Source organism: Esox lucius, chromosome 11 (genome assembly GCF_011004845.1).
Source record: "Esox lucius isolate fEsoLuc1 chromosome 11, fEsoLuc1.pri, whole genome shotgun sequence".
NCBI lineage: Eukaryota > Metazoa > Chordata > Actinopteri > Esociformes > Esocidae > Esox > Esox lucius.
In genome coordinates this window covers 36,593,432-36,609,811 of record NC_047579.1, presented here as the reverse complement: position 1 = coordinate 36,609,811, position 16,380 = coordinate 36,593,432, and the positions used below count along the sequence as shown (strand labels likewise).

The following is a 16,380-nucleotide window of genomic DNA, read 5'->3' as shown; positions in this document are numbered from 1 at the left end:
TAAAAAGTGGTGTGATGTCACTTTCTCATATACCATGGGTTATCAGCCTTCAGGATTCAAACCACCTGGTTTTTATATATAACCACCTATTTCTCCTTTAAAACATTTTATTCACTATAAAAGAAGTGTCCAATTTGGCCTTAATTGCTTTATTATCAACGTAAATCTCCTACCTTAACCTTCAGTACAGCCCTAAAAATTATTGCTGAACAACTGAACAATACTGTTTCAAAATAATTTCAGATCATTTATATGTGTTTGATTAAGTGAGCATATTGCAGTGGAACCAATAATAAAAGGTCCGGAAGTACAACCCGGCACTGAAAACTTTAGAAGAGCAAACCCCATGAGAATTACAAACTGCGTTCGATCCAGAAACACAAACACGCACCGAGAATCCACTATAACAGACATTTGTGGGGTAGGAACTCTCTTGGTTGCCACACACAGTAAACCCGGCTATGACTCACCATCTAATTATACGGATATAAAATTAATAATAATATCGTCTGGAGCGATGGGAAATCAATAATCTACATGCAAATGCCAAACACATCAATGACGGAAATAGGTTGCGGGAAATTTACACAGAATAGTTTGGTTAAATGGAGTAAATATCAAGATGTAAATTACACAATCGCCATTTGCATTTAGAACAACATTTAAACTGTTTAAGGCACACGCACTTGATTATGACACGGTACGTGTTCCGAATCGCACTCTATTCCCTGACGGGGCTCCGGTTAAAATAGTGACCTACGAAGAGAACAGTGTGCTGTTTGGGATGCTGATGCTTTTTGTCTCGGTGTTTAATTAGCTGAGGCTCCGGCCGCTGAAGCAGTTCACCGAAAGCATGAATATGCATTAACATAGAGATGTGAGGACTTGCATACCACACGAGTGTGCTGATCACACTTAACATGAAGAGGGTTCCTCCTCGCGAGTGGCGACTTTGTTTTAAAAATAAAAGTAAAATACATTTTCCCAGCGTCAGCGATTTCCAGTGCACAGCTAATGTCCTCTTCGTCTCCGCTGTGTTTCCATTTATCTCCATTATGGTTTGACCTTGAGAGTCATTACAAGCAACACCACAAATTGCAGCTACTCAAAGTGTTTTTCAACATGTAAAATACCCACATACAGGACATCAAGAAGTGCTTAACCTCACAGCTTTGTCTATCCTTTTACTACAAAGTACTTTTTTGTGAGTAGTTATAAAACAGACGAAATCTAAAGTGTTGAAAATGGGACATTTTCCACTGTTCAGCCTCTTACTAAATTTTAAGTTTGAGCCAGTTTCAGTCGTCTCACGTTACAAATGAAACTTAAAAAATGTTTGAAAGCTGAATATTCTGAGTTGATATGTAAACTGGCCCAACGCTTGTTGGTCCTTAACACACATCGCCTTACCTGAATGAGGGTGAGAAAGGGTCACAGAGGAGATGGAGGATGGGGTCAGAGATGGATGGATGGCTGTCCGATAGAGACACGAGGGTCGACTCCCTTCTTTTTTATACCCCTCCCCTCTGACTATTTCAGGAGGGGAAGATGGAAACCCTATTCACTAGACAACACTCAGTCAACTAATCAAAACCCTGCTATTATAAGCGACTACTCCATCCCTCGCTCCCATTTCACCTCACACCCTCTCTCATTCTTTCTTGCCAGACCTCCTTCCCTCGCTCCTGCACATTACTTTCTCACGCCTCCCGCTCAGGTGGTGTTTTTTTTTTAATCCCCTCTGCCTTTATAAATGCCTCACATCTCCCTGTACTTCTCTGTCAGTTAAAAAATACCTTTCTCTGTACAATTCAATCGGTCTGTCTTTCTCTCCTCCTCTCTTGCGCCTCTCTTCATCTCCTCAGCCTGGGGTGAGTAACCAGAGTAACCTGCTTCATGTTTTTGTTTGGACCGACCTGCCATAGCAGGTGCGCCGAATCACCAAACGGATCCTGTGCTGTGGGTTAGTGAGCCAGATGGGCCGCCTAGTTGGGAACAGAGCCTGAGGTACGACAGGAACAGGGTTTCCCACCCCCGTCTCAAGGCCTCCTTTCACTTCAGCTCAGTCTCAAAGTCCCTGTCATCTGCCAGTCCCTCTCACTGGGGACACAAAACCATCAGCCAGCCGAGTTAATATCCATCCCTTGATATCCTCCTTCATTATCCCATTCCTGTCTCCCTGTCCCTAATGAAGCAGCTATATATAGCGGACGGGCGGCAAAACAAAGCCCAAGGATGCTCGGTACTGGAACTGAAATCGGATATCTCTGGGCCACCGTCGTTATTTTTTCACACGATTCGGACGTTTCAAAATGGCACCCTATATCGTCGGGGTGGTATTAGGCTATACTGGTGATAGGGTGTGATATGGGGCGCTGGCTAAATGACCTTGGTGGCGTCAGAATCCGGACAGGGTCTCGGCATCAGCAGGCCATAAAACATAAAGGCCTGTCGCAGCGGACGAGGCCACGCCCCCTCAGGATTCTCCATGGTCACATATAGATTCATCTGTCTTTACCAACGGACTGCACATGTCAGCTGTTGTCTGTGTGTGTGTGTACTTAACATTGTGTTTGTGTGCTTCATGTTATGTGAGGGTATTTATTGTTGTTTGGGTGTGTACTTAATGTTGCGTGTGTACTTAATGACCTTTGAAAGAGCAGATTTAGAGGCAGAAATGTAGCACGTGAAGGCTGTTCTGCCGCTGCATTTGCAGGGTGCAATAAACAGGGTTCACTGTTAGCCAGGACAGTGGAGACATTTGGGCGTTATATGTACTGGGACATGGATTGGTGAGGAGGTGGAGTGGTGAGGAGGTGGTGGAGGGGTGAGGAGGCTGTGATGATGTCCTTGTAGACATGTACTGGGACATGGAGAGGTGAGGAGGTGGAGGAGGTGGTGGAGGTGTGAGGAGGTGGTGGAGGGGTGAGGAGGTGGTGGAGGGATAAGGAAGTGGAGTGATGAGGAGGTGGTGGAGGGGAGGAGGTGGAGTGATGAGAAGGTGGTGGAGGGGTGAGGAGGCTGTGACGATGTCCATGTAGACATGTACTGAGACATGGAGGGGTGAGGAGGTGGAGGAGGTGTGAGGAGGTGGTGGAGGGGTGAGGAAGTGGAGTGATGAGGAGGTGGTGGAGGGGTGAGGAGGTTGTGACGATGTCCATGTAGACAATCTTTCAATGTAGACACTGTACATAAAAACAATTTATCTGGAAAAACATGCACGTATCAGAAGACATGCCCTATGGAGAGTGTTAACCCACTGACAAGACGAGAGTTGAATGACACACAGCCCTCCCAGAAACTGTAAGTTGTTAATGGTGGATGTTCTAAATACATCTGATAGATGTCTGGCCAAATTGAACTACCGTGTATTCACAGACGTGTTAACTGGGGTGTATTACTCAAATGAGGTTAAACAGGTTTGATTAGCTGTTGAGTCATTTTGACATATTTCTTATCAGTTATCTTTTGATAAAGAACACCTCTGCAAGTTATTGCTTGTTAATTGATCCCCATTTCCCTGTGGTTATGTTATTCCCTGAATACGTCCAGATCTCCAAAGCCCTTTTATCTGTTTAACTCTTTTATCACTGCTGCCTCCTGTTCACCGTATTCAAAGGATATTCTCTCTCTCTTTCATTCTTTCTTCTCTGTTTCTTCTAGTGCTATGGGAGACTTGACTTAATCCCAATATATCTGCTTCTCTCTCTTTCCCACCATCTCTTTCTCCCTCTTGCTCTCATTTTCGCTCTCCCTCCGTCTTCCCTTCTCCATCTCTCTGTCTCTCTGTCTCTCTTCTCTCACTCTCTCTCTCTTTATGGATCAAAGCTGACCATGGTGCTCTGTGTTGGAGAGGGTGGTGGCAGGAATGAACTGGCCATAGGGCCGTTCCGGAAAAATACCAGCTGGGCCAGTCCATCTTTTATCCAGATGGTCGGTGGCATTTTATTATTTTTATGACTAATATCAGGAGATGTAAATCAAGGGCGGGTTTGGGTGCCTCAAGGAATATGCAATGTGAAAAGTCTGTCGTTCTGCCCTTAAGAAAGACAGTAAACTCTCAGTCGCTCTGGATAAGAGCATCAGGTGAATAAAAAGTTTTTAAAAAAGTACAGGGGAATTCTTCCATCCCAATGCTCTAATTGTCATTGACAGGCACAATAAAAATCATATGAGCAAAAACATATAAGATTTGATAGACATTGCAGTTTTCACTTCTTTGTTTACACCCCTGTTGCTTCATTTAAGACGATTTTGTTGATGTTGATTATTTGACAATGGATGTACTAATAGGATGAATTCCGACCAGCATATTTATATAGTCAAATCTAATATTGTTTATCAAAACGCATAAACCACAGTGAGTTTGATTGTAATTTATCTCTGCCTGTTTGTTATACTGTACATTACACCTAGTATTATTACTACTACTACTATTACTACTTCTACTACTAGTATTACTAATATTACAACTGATATGATTCTAATCAGAGGTTAAACAAGATTCAGGAAGTGGGGGAGCTCTTCTTTAGCGTGGCACATGGGGGCGGCTTTAGAGCGTTATATGTTACAGTGGCTGGCGAACATAGCCCCAGTTGTGCCTAAAATACAGGAACTCATCTCCCCCAGGTCTCATGTCACTCCTATCTGAAGGAGCCCAGCTCCAGCTGGCTCTTGCCCAAATCATGCTCCGGTTCAAATACTTTAGCCAAACCACAATTTTTCTGTTTCTGAATCTCTCCTCTTCATGCAATCCCATTTACAGTGAGAGACACTTCCAGTTATCCTCGGGAACAGAAAAAGAGAGAGGAGGAAACAGAATCTAGGTTTTAGAAAAAACCCAATTCCAGAGCAAGAGAGAGCGAGATAGAGAGAGGCAGACAGACAGAGGGATAGAGACACACAGTCAGAGAGAGAGAGAGACAGAGGAATATAGATAGACAGTCAGAGGGAGGTGCTTTAAAAGTCCTAAAGAAAAGCCTAACTATTACAGACATTCTCAGTTTCCCTTTGAAATAGATTTTTCTTTGAAGAGGCAGGAGTCAAGTAATGTGACTGTCCAGGTTGGGTTGCCAGAGATTGTTGTTCTCCACATATCAGCCCTGCTCCAGATCAAGACTTAGTTGGTGTTAATACCACCAATAAATAAATTGGCAGATTTTTTGTAGGGACCTATTTCCTCTTTATTTATTTCCCTGGTAATTTACTAAACCATCTGTATCCAGAGAGATATTACTTGCAATCTCTGTTTCTGAAACCCACTAAAAGAAAGAAAGACTTTTGCAAATAACACTGTGGACAGTAAAGGGCCAGGAAGATTCACGCCACATCCACAATTGAACAGAAACAGAAGTGCTGTACATGTTGTCAGCCAAACTCTGTGCCAGCCGGGCCACACGGGACTCGCAGCACATTGTCTCGTTCCTTTTCCTTGTTCGTTCGACCTGCGTGCCACAACTCATTTTAAAGTAAACACTCTTCCGGCACTTTGGCGCCGGAGGCTTAATGACCAGCGAGTGCCTCAGAAAGCAAGGGAGAATTAGAATAAACAACGTGTTTGGACCTGATAGTTAATCGCATGGTGCGATAGCGAGTCCAATGAATTTAGTTTTGAATGTTATCAATGGACACAGCTTTGTAGACCCAGAACATCGGCCGCACAAGGAGCCTCCGTTCCACACTTTAATTGGAGAACTAATCGTTTGGGGTCGCTACTGAGGCAGTTCCCACACAATGATATGCTAATCACCCCCACCTCACGGGAGGATAAGAGTTGACAAGAGCTTCCGGTTCTAGTCACGCTACAATGAGATTTTTTTTTTTTTACATTTTCCTTTTCTTATTGATTGATGTTCAACCAAAACTATATACTAAATAGACAGGAACATAAGTAAAGAGGCAACACGTACTTATACACTTATTTAGCGACGTTATTTAACACGGCGTGCCCCTTTGTATCAATGTGACTGCCACTGGTAATACATATAAACAGAAGTTAGCTTTTTAGGTATTCAGCTGAAGTCACACTGGTGTATTTTAAATTCCTGTTGTGTTGCATGCTGTACTTTAGTTCTTATTTGTATTATTTATTTATTTGCAACTGTAAAACATGTTTTAACGCAGCATTTTAAACTAATGTAAAGGTACACTCAGCGTTTTACTTCTGTTGTATTTATGGATGGAGCCATTACAGGCCATCACCTTCCTGCCGTCAACTATTACATTTCTCTGTTTCAGCATTTTCTCCGAGGGAGACACAGAGTGGGAAATGAGACTGATGAAGAGAAAATGAAATGCAGACAGAGAGAAAGAGAGAGACGGAAAGGCGAAGGCATGGAAACGGAGAAGATCTGGAAGGAGATTGTGTCATCCAAAGGAGAGGTAGAGAGCCATGAAGGGCAGAGAGAGAATGGGAGAGGGAGAGAGAGGGGGGGAGAGAGATGGACAAGATGGACAGGGGCGTCCATGGTTCCTGACACTGGGAATGAGAGGAGAATGAAAGCTGGACAGCCATGACAAAAGTTGTTGAAGAAAGCTCCAACTGGGTGGATTTGTCCTCCCTTAGCCTTAACAAATGAGAGTCTGCAGTTGAAACATTGAGACGGACGGACCCCTCTCTTACGACGGCATACCGCTGCAATGATTTAGCGCTGTCGCAGGCCGCGAGCATCTTCTGATGCATGATGAAACATTATCAGATGAGGTTGTTTTCTAGATTCAATTGCAGTTAATTTCAATCCTAAATTGTTAGAATTATAGTCACTTTTGGGTTACTCACTCAGTACACCCAAATGTGAAGAAGCTTTGATGGAATAATGCTTCAGAGACGTTCCTGGTGTGCTTGACACTGCCTGCCTTTCGTTCTGTGGCTCTGCCCACTCAGCTTACTAGCCTCCTATTGGAAATAACATCCCCTTGTCCATCTTGGTTTAGTTTTCAAGAAACTTTGCAACCACTGTATCAGCTAGCTAAATACTATGTTGTTTTTTTCATCTCTCCATATTCCTCAACCCAACCAGTCATCTGGAGCAAACTGTTTAGGGCAATTGAGCAAATTCAGTGATTGGCACTCGATGGGTAACTTTGATCCCAAAGATATTTTGGAACCAAGGCTAATTAGCTTCACACCAACACATTTTGACTAAATCATCCCGATTAACTTTATGTTAGCCAGGTGAGGCGACAATTGAAACCCTGGACGTGGACAGAGACAATGATTCATACAGTCAATAAGGTATGTGTCGAATTGCAACCTACTGCCTACAATGCACACTAGTTTGACCATGGCTGTATGGGCTCCGTAGAGCACTACATAGGAAAAGGGGTGTAATCTGGGACACGGTGAGGGCATCCAAACTGGTCCGTGCCGGACTTGGCACAGGGAGGTGAGTAATCCGCTGAACAGGTGCCCTCGGATCGGAGACACAGGCTTTCAGTGCAACGTGAGGTTGTGGAGTGGAGGTATGCTGGGGGGGGGGAGTAGAAGAGTGTGGGAATCTAGAGGGGGTATAAGCGAAAGAAAGGCGAGAGAAATTAATTTAAGGAGGGAAAACAGGAGGAGGGTGAGGGGAACAAGGTGGGGGGAAGTGGGAGGTGACGGGAGAGAGGGAGGTGACGGGAGAGAGGGAGGTGACGGGAGACAGGTTAGGGGTTAGGGGATTCAAGTTGCATGCGACGATGCTACAAATGTAATACAGCTCTGGGAAAAATTAAGAGACCACTGCACCTTTTTCTTTCATTTCCAAAAACGCGAAAAAAGGAAGGTTTTGAGAGAGGTACAGAAGGGTTGAAATTAAGAGACCACTGCAAACTGAACACTTCTGTTCCTCACTCAAAACTTTCCTTTTCAACTTTTTGGGAAAGGAAAGAAAAAGGTGCAGTGGTCTCTGAATTTTTTCCGGAGCTGTATGTTAGCCAGACTGGCCATCCTTAGCAAAACTGTCCTAATGTTAGATGGTGGAAAGTTTGTAAGGAATTTCTTTTTTTTTATACATACACTCACCTAAAGGATTATAAGGAACACCTGTTCAATTTCTCATTAATGCAATTATCTAATCAACCAATCACGTGGCAGTTGCTTCAATGCATTTAGGGGTGTGATCCTGGTCAAGACAATCTCCTGAACTCCAAACTGAATGTCAGAATGGGAAAGAAAGGTGATTTAAGCAATTTTGAGCGTGGCATGGTTTTTGGTGCCAGACGGGCCGGTCTGAGTATTTCACTATCTGCTCAGTTACTGGGATTTTCACGCACAACCATTTCTAGGGTTTACCAAGCATGGTGTGAAAAGGGAAAAACATCCAGTGTGCGGCAGTCCTATGGGAGAAAATGCCTTGTTGATGCTAAAGGTCAGAGGAGAATGGGCCGACTGATTCAAGCTGATAGAAGAGCAACTTTGACTGAAATAACCACTTGTTACAACCGAGGTATGCAGCAAAGCATTTGTGAAGCCACAACACGCACAACCTTGAGGCGGATGGGCTACAACAGCAGAAGACCCCACCGGGTACCACTCATCTCCACTACAAATAGGAAAAAGAGACTACAATTTGCACGAGCTCACCAAAATTGGACAGATGAAGACTGGAAGAATGTTGCCTGGTCTGATGAGTTTCGATTTCTGTTGAGACATTCAGATGGTAGAGTCAGAATTTGGAGTAAACAGAATGAGAACATGGATCCATCATGCCTTGTTACCACTGTGCAGGCTGGTGGTGGTGGTGTAATGGTGTGGGGGATGTTTTCTTGGCACACTTTAGGCCCCTTAGTGCCAATTGGGCATCGTTTAAATGCCACGGCCTACCTGAGCATTGTTTCTGACCATGTCCATCCCTTTATGAACAACATATACCCATCCTCTGATGGCTACTTCCAGCAGGATAATGCACCATGTCACAAAGCTCGAATCATTTCAAATTGGTTTCTTGAACATGACAATGAGTTCACTGTACTGAAATGGCCCTCACAGTCACCAGATCTCAATCCAATAGAGCATCTTTGGGATGTGGTGGAACGGGAGCTTCGTGCCCTGGATGTGCATCCCACAACTCTCCATCTCCATCAACTGCAAGATGCTATCCTATCAATGTGGGCCAACATTTCTAAAGAATGCTTTCAGCACCTTGTTGAATCAATGCCACTTAGAATTAAGGCAGTTCTGAAGGCGAAAGGGGGTCAAACACAGTATTAGTGTTCTTAATAATCCTTTAGGTGAGTGTAAACAGTTACGTATAGAAATGCATATTTTGTGTAACAAGTAATGCTTTTTTCTCCAAATGCTGAAAATTAAGGACACTTTCAATTCCTATTTATAACTCACCATGCAAATATAATGACATTGTACCATTTTCCATTTTCAATATTTTCATTTTCTAAAATGTGTGATTTGGGGAAAACACATTTTTGGAAGAATGTAAAAAAAATCTTAAAACCACAATACTGATAATAGATAAATATTACCAGTAAACCTCAGTTACTGCAGTGTATGTTCTCTTAACAATTGTAGAATTATTCTATAATCATCAACACAACTGGACAGTTTCTCTGTGATGACTACATTTGCAGCAACCTAAAAAACGCTATGGGAACGTTTACTGAACCAACTGTGGTTTTCTGGGTCTTCTTTTAGTTAATTGTCCAACAAAATTGTCAGACATCCTAATACATTAATGTTCTGATGCCTAATTCTCTGGTTCTAATTCTCTGCGTGTTCTAATAACAGTGTGTTCCTGTTGGTTTCTCAAGTATTTAAGTAAGTGATACGTTTGTAATAGCGTGTCACACAGGCACAGGAATGCAATCATGCGTGTCAAGACACACACAGACACACACACACACAGACCCACAGACCCAGCCACTTACGGCCATGAATACCAACATTAGTTTGACCTTGGGATTGTAGGCCACATGCTTCAGAAGCAAAATATACCATGAGAGTTTGGACAGCCGCCACATAAGAGCCCTACACTGACATTTGTGAACCTCGGACAGTTCCCTGTGCAATGACACGCCGTTAACAAGCAGAAGCAGAGAGCAGCGAGATTAATGGACATTTTAACTGACTAGAATACAATAAAATGTGTAACCAAATCAATGCTGTAGTGCAATGATGTGTGTATATGCTCACTTTATAAACGATCAGAAATGCTGAACCCAGAAGCGTAAGTTGTCCCTCAACCGTGTGGATGGAGGACAAAGTGCCTCTCTTGATACAGTCAAATGAAATGGCTGAACAGTTCTATAGACGTGTGCGCAGCAACACCAGCTCAACCCCCAAGGCAATAAATGTTGAAGTTCATTATTTCAGGCGTTAACTGCAACTCAAAATGGCCACATCACAGCCTTTTAATCACCAGAAACAATTCACTCCCCCAAATATCTTCGAAAAAAGCTTTAAAAGCCCACACTTGGCACTGGCTTGTGTCCATCCAGACAGATATGCTATCTGTGTTGCCAGACGTTGGACATTATAAGAACATTAAATGGACATCAGTGCTTAGCGAGACAGAGCACAGGTGAAGGTCATTGGGCCAACATAACGTAGGCCACCCAGGGATCCCGGCTCTGCCCCAGTACCCAGCCGCATTGCAGTTCAAACTGCATCCCTGTCAAGGTCTCCTGGCAGGTGAATGGTGCTTGGTGGAGCTCAGTTGAGCGGGTTATTAGATCAGACAATCAATTAGCTCTTACATGGGCAGTGATTGCAGTCTATGTGTGTGTGTCAGAGAAGGGTGTGTGTGTGTGTGTGTGTGTGTGTGTGTGTGGAGTGGGCCTTTACTGACAAGCTGCTTAACTATAAGCCTCTAATGTTATCCCTAAAGAACATTGCTTGATAGGGCAATTTGTTGTGCAATACTGACATTCGGGAGCGTCGGTCATGTCCACAGACTTGACAGCAACTGGCCTTCAGAGCGCAGGTGCACGTTACTTGACAGCACCTGGCCTTCAGAGCGCAGGTGCACGTTACTTGACAGCACCTGGCCTTCAGAGTGCAGGTGCACGTTACTTGACAGCACCTGGCCTTCAGAGCGCAGGTGCACGTTACTTGACAGCACCTGGCCTTCAGAGTGCAGGTGCACGTTACTTGACAGCACCTGGCCTTCAGAGTGCAGGTGCACATTACTTGACACATTCATAAGAGACACTGTCCCATGTCAGTGTCGGGATATTGCCATTCATGGGGTTCTGTCTTTCCATTGGGACATTAAACAGGTGTCCCACCCCTCTGTGCTCACTTAAGATCCCAGGGCACTTAGAGGTAACAGTGGGGGTGTAACCGTTAAGTGCCCTCTCATCACTGGCTCTTCCACAGCTTTTAACCTGCCCTTTCATCCTATATCCACCCACATGTAACTAAAACATAATCACTGTGAAGTAGCACAGTCACATGATGAATGATGTAGGTTTGAAATGAGCCTCATCTAAATTACCACCACGCCAAAGTTACAATGTCCTCGACTACAGAGACCGTGAAAGTGTTTCAAGTCCTCTTTTAACTCTGCGTTAGATGTGTGAGCTTAAATCAAGTATTTAAATGATGTGTGTGTGTATAGTGTGTGTGCACGCAGTGTGTGTATGTGTGTGTGTGTATAATATGTGTGTGTGTGGTGAGTGTGTGTGTGTACGTAGTGTGTGTATGTGGGTGTGTTTGTGGTGAGTGAGTGTATAATGTGTGTGTATAATGTATGTGGGTGTATAATGTGTGTGTGTGTAATGTGTGTGTGTGTGTGTGTGTGTGGGAGCCAGTAGGAGGCCACTCCTGAGCCATTACCTCCAGGTAAAGCGCCGGCCCCCGTCCGCATCGACCCACCACACACTAACGCCCCCCGGCAGAGCAGCCTCGGTTGCTAGGCCGCGTTGCAAATGACACCCTACTCCATTTGAAGCACACTACGTCCGACTGGGGGACCAAAGGACAGAGGGGAGATGCAGTGCGCTTCAGGGGACCGGGTCTGTTTGGGATTCACACAGTCCACGTATTACAGTGCTCATCTCACCTGTTGGCGGTGGGTTTACCTGCCAGCTGCGTCGTCGGGGGGGGGATCACTGGAGGTCCTATTTTTCCTGCGTACTAAGCAGTGTGTGGTTCAGCCGCGGAGACGCATCTGGAGGGTTGAGAGGGTCTTCTTTTTCAGACATGTTTAACGGCCTGAATAAGAAACTTCGCTAACTCCAGTTAGTCTCAGCAGAAAGTACATTCACACGATATCACATCTCAGCCCCGTCCGGGAAACAATGTTGCTTCATTTTTATTCATGATTTATTTTTGGGGGTATTTCAGTCGAGACAATCCTAACTCAATGGGCGAGGGACTACAGACGCGTATGAATGCACACGCATGTACACACACACACACACGCCCGCACACCCACACTGTACACACACACTGCACACACACACTGTACAGACACCCACACACACACACACACTGCCGTTGTGTTTTAATTGGGGTGTCGGGTGGGTTGTGTCAGAGTCTTTGAACAACTCTATTTCTGAATAATGTATGATTTATGGGAAGAAACTGAAACAATGAATCTTTTACCAAAAAGATAAAATAATCACTGCTGTTACATCTGAAAAAGCCATAGAGGGACGGACCACTGTCTGAAAAAGATAAAAGAAGACTTTTAAACTCAAATAAATGTAAATATTCCGGGTTCATCTTTTAAGAAAAGATAGAAGCTCATCAGATGTTTTCATAGTCCTGGCTATGGGTGGAATGAGACATAGATATGAGAGGGAAAACAGCGAAGCGTTGTCATACCCTGTTTTTAAACCATTAGCATATTTCTTTGGACCAATAAGATGTAATATACATCCCTATTTTCAGCACTATAAGAAAGCCTAATCTGGCTGATATCTTTATTGTAGGTCATCCCAACATGGGGTTATAAAACATCAACCACACTCCGTCAACTTGTTTCAACCAGCCCTCAAATCGCTAAGAAACGTTGTCACTATGGTTTTCGTTCCTTTCTCAACTGTGTTAGTGAATTTGGGCATTTTTGAATGTGTGTGTTTGTGAATGTGTAGTTTTGTGAATGCGTGTGTTTGTAAATTTGTGTGTTTACGAATGTGTGTGTATGGGAATGTGTGTGTTTGTAAAGGTGTGTTTTTTTTTATGTGTGAGTTTGTTAATGTGTGGGTTTGTAAATGTATGTGTTTTTAAATGTGTGTGTTTGGGAATGTGTGTGTTTGGGAATGTGTGTGTTTGGTAATGTGTGTGTTTGTGAATGTGGGTCCATGTGTATGCATGCATGCGTGAGAGTGAACACAGTTCTTAAACCTGAAGCCCAATGTGTTAGTCTCCCTCTTAACAAACCAACATAATGAGTTGTTTTGTGTTCAGTATTCATCCTAAATGTTTTTGAATCTCAAATGATGTTGCATGACTCACAGTTTTTACAAGCAGGTCCAGACTGGACTAAATCTAACCAATCATAGATTTGATTGTGCTCTACAGTACTACATTTCGGTTGCCATTTGGATTACAGTTTATCTCAATTGCTTGAGTGCATTTGTCCTTGCAGGCCAAAACTGAAACATTGTTGGACAAAATTACAAATATACTCCAACCCATCATGTTTAACCATCTTCTACAGCAACATTTGTTGATACTATAATAATAGTAAATAGTGGGTACCTTAAAAGGCAAGTAAACATATTATCACAGCATGGGCTGTATTCCTTTTCCCTAAAATGTATTTTTATCAATGAAGACCAACACAGAAAGAATGTGAAGAGTGGGAATATCCACAAACAAAAGGCCGTTGTTCAGTCATTGAGTGAAATAACTTTTCAAGAGACAACAAGTTAGAAAGATAGAATTGGAGCTAGAGAGAGTGTGAGAGAGATAGTGTTAGACAGAGAGATAGAGCTAGATAAAGAGAGTTTGACAGCCTGTGAAAGATGAGAGTATCTGAGTGCTTGAAGAGAAACAACATTTTGTCAGTAACCAAACTTAACTTGTGTGTCTCTTTGGTGTGGCATGATGCTTCCAAAATTCAGCCTAATTTCATTTCATAGTTGTGCTGTTCCAGGCATGGCATTTGACAATTGAGCACAATGCAAAAATAACTCCTTCCACTAACACATAAATAACTCCTTCCACTAACCCATAGATAACTCCTTCCACTAACCCATAGATAAATCCTTCCACTAACCCATAGATAAATCCTTCCACTAACCCATAGATAACTCTTTCCACTAACCCATAGATAACTCCTTAAACCAACCTGTAGGTAACTCCTCCCACTAACCCATAAATAACCCCTCCCACTAACCCATAGATACCTCCTCCATCTAACTCATAGATAACGTCTTCCACCGACCCATAAATAACCCCTTCCACTAACACGTATATAACTCCATCCACTAACCCATAAATAACTCCATCCACTAACCCATAAATAACTCCATCCACTAACCCACAAATAACCCCTTCCACTAACACATATATAACTCCATCCACTAACCCATAAATAACCCCTTCTACTAATCCATAGATACCTCCTCCCACTAACCCATAGATAACTCCTTCCACCAACCCTCCACTAATACACAGATAACTCCTTCCACCAACCCATAGATGACTCTTTTCATTAACACCTTAGATAACTCCTTCCACCAACCCATAGACGACTCTTTTCATTAACACCTTAGATAACTCCTTCCACCAACCCATAGATGACTCTTTTAATTAACACCTTAGATAACTCCTTCCACCAACCCATAGATGACTCTTTTCATTAACACCTTAGATAACTTCTTCCACCAACCCATAGATGACTCTTTTAATTAACACCTTAGATAACTTCTTCCACCAACCCATAGATGACTCTTTTAATTAACACCTTAGATAACTTCTTCCACCAACCCATAGATGACTCTTTTCATTAACACCTTAGATAACTTCTTCCACCAACCCATAGATGACTCTTTTCATTAACACCTTAGATAACTCCTTCCACCAACCCATAGATGACTCTTTTCATTAACACCTTAGATAACTTCTTCCACCAACCCATAGATGACTCTTTTCATTAACACCTTAGATAACTTCTTCCACCAACCCATAAATTATAGCTTTGACTGAGAAGGTCTATGATTTCCAGGCAGTAACACTATACAACATTATAAAACATTACTTCTCTGCCCCCATTCTGTGGGTGACAGTGACCCCATACATCTTAACACTATCGTGACGCTGTGCCTCCCAGGTGCCATGTTGGTCTCTGTCATAGCACCAATGTGAGCACCAAAATCCAGGTCCCATGCTTCATTGCAGCCTGGGAAGACCCATGGGGTGAAAAGAATAAAATACCTTGAAACATACCAAAGACTCGGCGAGCAGGGAAACTAAGAGGAGTCATGAACTCCCCTCATCATACAGGCTTACAATATGAACCAGGACTGGTCTACACAGTGTTGACATGTCTCCATTTACACAGAGAAAGACTTGTAGGAAAATGTAGAGGAAACGCTTTGTTCTACTGGGGAGATCGGCGGCGGGCCTACTGATTAGCATACATTGGAGCGATAACGTATGAGTGAGCATTATCGGGTCCTTGTGCTCCGTGGCTGCTGACGCTGTGGGCGTAATATCAAACCCTAGCCCTTCCTCTGACCGTCAGGCTCTGTTGAGCGGCAGGAGGTGTGAGCGTGTTTAAAGCTCGATCAATAACTTGACCTTAGGCCTGTTATTGCTGGATGGTATCTGTTCCACTCCTGGGACTCCACGTATGTTCCTTTGCTCGGGGGCCAGTATAAAGAAAAAAGAGTTGCACTGACTTTGTCGACCTCTGACGAGCGACTGTGCTTGTGCCTCTGTCATCTCTGAGAACAAAGACAAAGTTACAGAACGCACAGCAGAAGGACTTAAGTGGAAAAGTAAGAAAAAGAGAGAAAGGCAGAGTGTGAGACAGAGACAGTTGGAAAGGAATCCCATCTTTTGAATAACGTAGTCCTGTGTAATATCTCCTTTGGAATAATGATTATCTATAAAAAGCACGTTATAGTTGCCAATCTGCCATTGACTTCTATTCTCCTTCATTCCCGTTACGGTAATGGAATCTGTTCAGAGTGCTGGCACCGGTTTTGGTACGACCTGAAATCTCCCTGCCAATATGCCACCTTAACTAACTGGAAGTGCCAAGACGAGGGTAGGGAAGCAGAGGAGGGACGGGGGAGAGTCTGGGAGACGAACCGGGGGTATAATTAGGAGAGACGTACGAGGCGTGCAAGGTGGCAGCGACCCAGAGGGAGGGATGAGGGGGAGGTGTCAGTGGAGGCGGCCGATACGCCAAACCCGGCAGAGTCTGCGTAGCGCAGGGGGCTGATACGGTATGATTGAGGTGTCACGCTGACGGCATGGCAGAGTTC

The 16,380-nt window shown here is 43.6% G+C and overlaps 1 protein-coding gene across 2 annotated transcripts in view; it reads right to left on the bottom strand.

Annotated features, from left to right (window-relative positions):
* pvalb6 (parvalbumin 6) overlaps nucleotides 1-16,380 on the bottom strand; it is a 48,374-nt gene that overhangs the window by 3,976 nt on the left and 28,018 nt on the right. Inside the window, exon 1 of one of the 2 annotated variants that reach the window (XM_013135913.4) lies at nucleotides 1,411-1,580. The exons of the other annotated variant lie outside the window; for it this stretch is intronic. The gene's annotated coding sequence lies outside the window, so the exon portion shown is untranslated. Of the gene's footprint in view, nucleotides 1-1,410; nucleotides 1,581-16,380 lie in introns of those variants that run through there. 2 annotated transcript variants of the gene reach the window in all.